General features: G+C 42.2%; 1 long non-coding RNA gene and 1 pseudogene across 1 annotated transcript; one reads left to right on the top strand and one right to left on the bottom strand.

Moving 5' to 3' along the window:
• Nucleotides 1-3810: 3810 nt before the first annotated feature.
• LOC139533442 (uncharacterized) lies at nt 3811-4367 on the bottom strand. The gene is made up of 3 exons (XR_011666751.1): nt 4253-4367; nt 4124-4157; nt 3811-3952 (listed from the first exon to the last, which is right to left on the bottom strand). It is a non-coding gene; the product is annotated as an uncharacterized lncRNA (long non-coding RNA).
• Nucleotides 4368-8639: 4272 nt separating this feature from the next.
• Nucleotides 8640-8714, top strand: LOC139534964 (U6 spliceosomal RNA; annotated as a pseudogene).
• The last annotated feature ends 617 nt before the right edge of the window (nt 8715-9331 follow it).

Here is a 9331-nt window from a genome sequence, read left to right as displayed (position 1 = left end):
ATGCAAATGAATTACTTAAAAATCATACAATGTGATTTTCTGGATTTTTGTTTTAGAGTCCGTCTCTCACAGTTGAAGTGTACCTACGATCAAAATTACAGACCTCTACATGCTTTGTAAGTAGGAAAACCTGCAAAATCGGCAGTGTATCAAATACTTCTTCTCCCCACTGTATATACAATTGAAGTCGGAAGTTTACATACACCTTAGCCAAAAACATTTAAACTATTAATTCCTTACAATTAATATTAGTAAAAATTCCCTGTCTTAGGTCAGTTAGGATCACCACTTTATTTTAAGAATGTGAAATGTCAGAATAATAGCAGAGAGAATGATTTATTTCAGCTTTATTTCTTTCATCACATTCCCAGTGGGTCAGAAGTTTACAAACACTCAATTAGTATTTGGTAGCATTGCCTTTAAATTGTTTAACTTGGGTCAAACGTTTCGGGTAGGCTTCCAAAAGCTTCCCACAATAAGTTGGGGGGAATTTTGGCCCATTCCTCCTGACAGAGCTGGTGTACATGAGTCAGGTTTGTAGGCCTCCTTGATCGGACACACTTTTTCAGTTCTGCCCACAAATGTTCTATGAGATTGAGGTCAGGGCTTTGTGATGGCCACTCCAATATCTTGACTTTGTTGTCCTTAAGCCATTTTGTCACAACTTTGGAAGTATGCTTGAGGTCATTGTCCATTTGGAAGACCCATTTGCGACCAAGCTTTAACTTCCTGACTGATGTCTTGAGATGTTGCTTCAATATATCCACATCATTTTCCTTCCTCATGATGCCATCTATTTTGTGAAGTGCACCAGTCCCTCCTGCAGCAAAGCACCCCCACAACATGGCGTCAGACCCATAACCATTCAATCTTCGTGAAGAGAAGTGGAAGCCTATATAGCTAGCATAATAACTGCTTATGAAGAAAAGTATATTGTTTAGGGATAGGAGATAAATAGCGTTAGAGAACAGGAGACTTTAAAAAAAAAAAACATTTTAACTGCTAAGTTTACCATCCCGGGTCTCCGTCGAAGCTTTGTTATCCAACCGTTCTTATTTTCTCACTCTTCTTCTCTCCCCTCCTTCTCTCCCCTCCTTCTCTCCCCTCCTTTTCCTTCAGAGTGTCTTGCTGAGTTTGCGGTGCATTCTATCACTGGCCTCCATCTGAGCCTTGCTATCCAGCAGTTGTTCTAGCTGTCTTCTCATCTGGGCCATATCCAGCTGGGTGGCTTGACACTGTCAAATCAATCCAAAAATCAATCAATCAACCAAACGTTAGTCAGTCTACCTAAATATCTATGCATCCATCCACACCTGTTCTCTCAAGCACGCCGACTCCTCCCTCAGTGCGGCGGCGGCCATGGCTAGCTGCTCACTACACTCCTGACACTGGGACTGCATCTTAACCGCGTCGGTTAAAAGGGACTCGACGCTCACTGCTACGGATTCACACTGGTCCTTTGACATGGTGGTGATGGTGATGGGTGGTCTATATAGGTGGAGAGAGGGATGGAAGGGAGGGATTTAGAGACTGGTCCTTTGACATGGTGATGAGTGGTCTATATAGGTGGAGAGAGGGACGGATGGGAGAGATTTAGAGACTGGTCCTTTGACATGGTGATGATGGTTGGTCTATATAGGTGGAGAGAGGGATGGAAGGAGAGAGAAAGTAGGAGAAGTTGTGTCTGAAAAGCTTTAAATGTACATCTGTCTAACGCTCCTCTCTCTAAACACTGGACACTCACTCATACACTGGAGGCCTGGGCCCCGTACGGCCAGAGCTTAGCCCGGTATCTGAAGCTGACAGGGGCTTGGCTCACACCGCTGAGCCCCTGGCATAACAACCAGGGCAGACCGTGTGCATGTTTGCCTGCCTGTCTGTCTGCGTGTGTGAGTATCGTGATGCAGATAGAGACATAGACAGCCAGGCCACGCCCTATAACCTGTGCGCAAACAAGGTCAAGGTGTGTGTGAGGGGAACTCTACAAACAGTCATGCTAACCTATAGGTACCGCAGGACTCTACAAACAGTCATGCTAACCTATAGGTACCGCAGAATTCTACAAACAGTCATGCTAACCTATAGGTACCGCGGGACTCTACAAACAGTCATGCTAACCTATAGGTACCGCGGGACTCTACAAACAGTCATGCTAACCTATGGGTACCGCGGGACTCTACAAACAGTCATGCTAACCTATAGGTACCGCGGGACTCTACAAACAGTCATGCTAACCTATAGGTACCGCTGGACTCTACAAACAGTCATGCTAACCTATAGGTACCGCGGGACTCTACAAACAGTCATGCTAACCTATAGGTACCGCGGGACTCTACAAACAGTCATGCTAACCTATAGGTACCGCTGGACTCTACAAACAGTCATGCTAACCTATAGGTACCGTGGGTCTCTACAAACAGTCATGCTAACCTATAGGTACCGTGGGACTCTACAAACAGTCATGCTAACCTATAGGTACCGCAGAATTCTACAAACAGTCATGCTAACCAATAGGTACCGCGGAACTCTACAAACAGTCATGCTAACCAATAGGTACCGCTGGACTCTACAAACAGTCATGCTAACCTATAGGTACCGCTGGACTCTACAAACAGTCATGCTAACCTATAGGTACCGTGGGACTCTACAAACAGTCATGCTAACCTATAGGTACCGTGGGACTCTACAAACAGTCATGCTAACCAATAGGTACCGCTGGACTCTACAAACAGTCATGCTAACCAATAGGTACCGCTGGACTCTACAAACAGTCATGCTAACCTAAAGGTACCGCAGAATTCTACAAACAGTCATGCTAACCTATAGGTACCGCAGAATTCTACAAACAGTCATGCTAACCAATGGGTACCGCTGGACTCTACAAACAGTCATGCTAACCTATAGGTACCGTGGGACTCTACAAACAGTCATGCTAACCAATAGGTACCGTGGGACTCTACAAACAGTCATGCTAACCTATAGGTACCGCTGAACTCTACAAACAGTCATGCTAACCTATAGGTACCGCTGGACTCTACAAACAGTCATGCTAACCTATAGGTACCGTGGGACTCTACAAACAGTCATGCTAACCTATAGGTACCGTGGGACTCTACAAACAGTCATGCTAACCTATAGGTACCGTGGGACTCTACAAACAGTCATGCTAACCTATAGGTACCGCTGGACTCTACAAACAGTCATGCTAACCTATAGGTACCGCGGGACTCTACAGTCATGCTAACCTACAGGTACCGCTGGACTCTACAAACAGTCATGCTAACCTATAGGTACCGCTGAACTCTACAAACAGTCATGCTAACCTATAGGTACCGCTGGACTCTCCAAACAGTCATGCTAACCTATAGGTACCGCTGGACTCTCCAAACAGTCATGCTAACCTATAGGTACCGCTGAACTCTACAAACAGTCATGCTAACCTATAGGTACCGCTGAACTCTACAAACAGTCATGCTAACCTATAGGTACCGCGGGACTCTACAAACAGATAGAACTGAGTGATCTGTGTCTACAAGTGGCCTGAAAGAGGCTTTACTCCTGGCTAATCCCCCCTTCATCCAACCTCTCTCTCTCCCTGCTTTCATTTTCTGAGCTTTCAAACACACGTCAGGTGTACAACAAATAAAGACATTAAAATTCAAAAGGAATTTAAACAGTGAAGTGACCAGCAGCATTCAGTCACACTACAGCCTTTTGTAGGCTATTTGTCCATTAGTTCCATTGCAATTAACAAGACTTGTCTGCAATATTTGACAACATTAATGACTGTTCAATACGAAGCACCTTGTTCAGATAGGTAGATCCTCAGCTAGATGTATTATCCCGTTTTCTGGCGGTGCAGGTTCAAATCAACAGCATCTCTTCCCTCTCTCCCTTCAACAGCGTGTCGTCTTCCCTCTCTCTCTCTCGAATTTTGCTGGAGCACACACGACTGGTGCGTGACATTAATCCGACAAGATGAGCGAGCGAGAGGGAGGGAGAAAGAGATAGGGTAGGAAAGGGGGAGTAATGCCAATAGCAGTAAACTCCTCTTCCTTTAAAATCTCTAGTAATTGAACAGGCCCAATCAAGACCCAGAAAAACTGTTGGTGAATGCCCTCACCCGTCTGAGCGGTCGGGCCGTGAAACAGCCGATCCTGTGAAACATGTTTTGGAAAGATTCAAGCTGAATATTGACTATAAATGTGATTTCTATGGAATGGAGGAGACCATTTTGCATTTGTTTTTTTACCTGTATTTATAGTAGAATTTTATGGATTGACATACAAAATTTTGTTACAAAGAAATAGGACCAGTTCTCCTTGTTCGGCGGTCGACGTCACCGACCTTCTAGCCATCACTGATCCATTTTTCATTGGTTTTGTCTTGTCTTCCTTCACACCTGGTTTCAATCCCACATTTTGTGTATTTGTTTCCCCTCATGTCCTTGTCGGAGATTGTTTGTCTGTATGTGATGTGCAAGTTATGTTCTGGTGTGCGACGGGTTTTGTACCCATTTTTATTATTTTGTGTATTTTAGTTTTCGGAGTTTCGTGAGCACTTAATAAACGACTCCGTTTATACCAAGTTCGTTCTCCTGCGCCTGACTTCCTTGCCAACAACACGCACCTATTACAAATGGATTTGATATGATTTATTTCAGAAATTCTGACATTGATAAAAATGTATATTATATTAAGCTGCTAATAATATTAGGTAAATTTAATATTCACAAATGCATATGGTCTAATTCAAAACCCTACTTTTTTCACTTTATTAATTATTTTAAACAATATGGCACTACTTTAACTAAAATGAAAAACAAAAAAGGCAATTAAAACTTGTATTAATGAATATGATTTGTTTGTTTAGAATTCCTGGCAATGTAAATAGTTTGTATGTATGCTTGTTTGCATGTGACTAATTACTCTGTTTCTTGATATTTGTAAATTAAAAAAACAAAGAAAAAAGAAACGAATGGGCTTAAGGGAAACTGAAGGGAGTGTGAGGGGAAGTTAGGACAACCTTTTAGTGGTCTCGGAGCATTTCCTGTTATTCGTTTTGTAAATCCGAGACACTCCGTTTAGTATGATATGTTACGTATGGTATGTATTAATTTGGACATGTCCATCATCCAGTTCGTATGATACATTACATGATTAAAAGTCTGTGGACACCTGCTTATTGAACATCTCATTCCAAAATCATGGCCATTAATGTGGAGTTGGTCCCCCTTTTGCTGCTATAACAGCCTACACTCTTCTGGGAAGGCTTTCCACTAGATGTTGGAACATTGCTGCGGGGACTTGCTTCCATTCAGCCACAAGAGCATTAGGGAGGTCGGGCACTGATGTTGGGAGATTAGGCCTGGCTCACAGTCAGCGTTCCAATTCATCCCAAAGGTGTTCAATGGAGTTGAGGTCAGGGCTCTGTGCAGGCCAGTCAAGTTCTTCGACACGATCTCCAAAAAAACATTTCTGTATGGACCTCGCGTTGTGCACGGGTGCATTGTCATGCTGAAACAGGAAAGAGCCTTCCCCAAACTGTTACCCAAAAGTCAGAAGCACATAATACATTCTTGAATGTCATTGTACGCTAAGATTTCCCTTCACTGGAACTAAGGGGCCTAGCCCGAACCATGAAAAATAGCCCCAGACCATTATTCCTCCTCCACCAAGCTTTAGAGTTGGCACTATGCATTGGGGCATGTAGCGTTCTCCTGGCATCTGCCAAACCCAGATTCGTCCATTGGACTGCCAGATGGTGAAGCGCGATTCATCACTCCAGAGAACGCGTTTCCACTGCTCCAGAGTCCAACGGCGACGAGCTTTACACCACTCCAGCCGACGCTTGGCATTGGTGATCTTAGGCTTGTGTGCGGCTGCTTGGGCCATGGAAACCCATTTCATGACGGTCCCGACCAACAGTTCTTGTGCTGACGTTGCTTCCAGAGACAGTTTGGAACTCTGTAGTGAGTGTTCCAGCCGAGGACAGATGATTTTTTACGTGCAACGCGCTTCAAAACTCAGCTATTCCATGTTATATTCAATTATTCAGACAATTATAATACTGGTGAAATGGTGTTTGAATACATTTTCATTTCTGAAAGCTTGCAGGGCCAAAGTGCCCGAAGTTGCAGAATCACCCTTATCTCAAATAAGAGATGGTTAAATCTATATATTTAATATCAAGTTCATATTAACTTCATGTTAGCTAAGTTGTTTTTGATTGTAAATCAAGGAAGTAAATTGAAGATGTGAGAATGACAATACGCAAATTGGTTTGAAATCAGTGTACATAGCACACCAAGCAGGAAAATTCAATAGTTTACACAATGGAGCATTCAAAGACTGACATTAATTGATCAAAACACAATTAGAGAATTCAGCCAAGGGCTTTTGTGTTCAGAGTTAATTAACAGTAAGGGGAGAATACTGTCGAGTAATACATTAATGAAAAATTATGCTGTATAACACCCCAGAGGGGCAAACAATTGAACACAAATAATTATAATTGTATATATTTACATACACTACTGGTCAAAAGTTTAAGACACACCTACTCATTCAAGGGTTTTCTTTATTTTTTATATTTTCTACATTGTAGAATAATAGTGAAGATATCAAAACTATGAAATAACACATACGGAATCATGTAGTAAACCAAAAGTGTTAAACAAATCATAATGTATTTTATATTTCAGATTCTTCAAATAGCCACTCTTTGCCTTTATGACAGCTATGCACACTCTTGGAATTCTCTCAACCAGCTTCACCCAGAATGCTTTTCCAACAGTCTTGAATGAGTTCCCACATATGCTGAGCACTTGTTGGCTGCTTGTCCTTCACTCTGCGTTCTGACTCATCCCAAACCATCTTAATGTGGTTGAGGTCAGGGGATTGTGGAGGCCAGGTCATCTGATGCAGCACTCCATCACTCTCCTTCTTGGTAAAATAGCCTTTACACATCCTGGAGGTGTGTTGGGTCAATGTCCTGTTGAACAACAAATGATAGTCCCACTAATCCCAATCCAGATGGGATGGCGTAAAGCTGCAGAATGCTGTGGTAGCCATGCTGGTTAAGTGTGCCTTGAATTCTAAATAAATCACAGACAGTGTCACCAACAAAGCACACCCACACCATCAGACCTCCTCCTCCAGAGATCATCCGTTCACCCACACCGCGTCTCACAAAGACACGGCTGTTGGAACCAAAAATCTCCAATTTAGATTCCAGACCAAAGGACACATTTCCACCTGTCTAATGTCCACCGGTCTAATGTCCATTGCTCATGTTTCTTGGCCCAAGCAAGTCTCTTCTTCTTATTGGTGTCCTTTAGTAGTGGTTTCTTTGCAGCAATTTGACCATGAAAGCCTGATTCAGGCAGTCTCCTCTGAACAGTTGATGTTGAGATGTGTCTGTTACTTGAACTCTGTGAAGCATTTATTTGGGCTGCAATTTCTGAGGCTGGTAACGTGTGTGTGTAGCTAACTTAGTTATAACTTGTTACCTGCCCACCATTGTCATTACCGCTGCTTTATTCCTTACTGCTGTAATTGTAAAGTGCAAACCATTTTTATATGAACTTCACTCTATTTTGGAGTCTTGTCAGAGTGTCTGCTTTCAACTTTGTCTTCAAAGATATTAGTCAGGGAAACATGCTTGGTGTGTTAAAAAAACAAATGTTTTTATTATTTAACCAGGTAAGCCAGTGGAGAATAAGTTCTCATTTAAAACTGCGACCTGTTTGTGAGAGGAGATGGGAGACACGCACGCTGTCGAAAAATAGGAATAAATCCCAAACTGAGGTTTAAATGCAAACGTCGGTTTCGGGTGTTTACTGCTTTATTTCTACCTTTTTCTCCAGTATTCTGATTTTGTTACATACGCACCTCGAACAGACGCTATTTAGGTTTACAGGACATTTTAAACAGAGCAGACTGCCTCCTGTTATTTCTTGTTTTATTTGAACATGTTTGTATTTTGTTCTAAATTGTAGAACTGTGATGACAAATCCATAACATTTCTGGCAAGGTGTTTCGCGGGTTCAATGGAACAGCTCTTATCATCTGCGCCGCGCCCCCAAGTTTTATTTGAGGTGAATGGAGCGCCATCTTGTGGAGAAAAGGAGTACTGCACCAGCGGACGTCAAAGAGGACCGGCTTTAAATTAAAACAAATCCAAGATGGCGACTTGTGTGAGTATTGAGCACAAATGTATTTTAGTTTAGTTTCCCCTCTTGTTGGTAAGATTTTCTGCTGTTTTAAAAATGTGAGTTCAACGGACACACACTAGGTCCAAGTCCTCTCAGCTCTGAGTAAAAGTAGTTACTAGATACAGATATCGGCCCAGTTTAGTTTCAACTAGCCTAGCAAAGACTTATGAGGGAAGTGAGGGGGAAACCACACCAGTCACAGCCCCGCTGCTCTACATAACCCCCAGCATGCCCTACTGGTCGGTAAAAGGCAACTGTTAGAAGCTTTTACATAATACCTCAGAGCTCTGTGTGTGTGTATAGAGGTGTGCTGATTGTTTTAAGCATATGTGAGTCTTATCAGGGTGTTTCCAGAGTATAACCGTCAATGAGACTGCTAATCTAGACTGGTCCTACAAATGATGTCTGTTAAGAGTGATTATTTGTGCTGGCTTCGGCAGCACATATACTAAAATTGGAATGATACAGAGAAGATTAGCATGGCCCCTTGCACAAGGATATTGCTCACTAGTCGAGCTTGTGCCACCAGGAATTAGCTAATTCAAGGGGGGTATTTTCTACCAAGAATGAACATACTCGTCAACCCTGTATGGAATCCCGACACGGCTGCTGTATTTAGCCTTGAATCTTTTTTGTGCTTTCTCTTACCGTGAGAACCTGTTACTTTTTGTCAAGCCGCTCACCCTCGTCAGGATTCGAACTTGTAGAAGGGTTGTCTGAATGTGTTTAATGTGTTTAAACCTAAACACCACAGGGGTTAAATCTTGTTTATGGGTGATTTTGAGACTATGGGCACGTCTATGTCTCGGGGTCAATTTTGTGGATTTGATTTAAAGTTTATATTCTTTAAATTCACACTACAATCACCCCAGACTTTTTTAACACCTCTCTATCAAGTATTTTTATCTACTTTTCAGATACATTTTATACCTACATTTCACTGTTTTGCCCTTGTCCATGACCCAGACTTTGGGGCTTCTATGTTTTTCTATGAAAGAACATTTATATAATGTGTAATTGTTATCTACTAGAGAAAGAATCAATGAAATAAAATATACATTTTTATTTTGAGTATGCCCTTTATATTGTTTACCCAAAATGTACCTTTAGTTTGGT

This window comes from Salvelinus alpinus, chromosome 11, assembly GCF_045679555.1.
Source record: "Salvelinus alpinus chromosome 11, SLU_Salpinus.1, whole genome shotgun sequence".
Classification (NCBI taxonomy): domain Eukaryota; kingdom Metazoa; phylum Chordata; class Actinopteri; order Salmoniformes; family Salmonidae; genus Salvelinus; species Salvelinus alpinus.
This window is presented reverse-complemented; position numbering and strand designations above follow the sequence as displayed.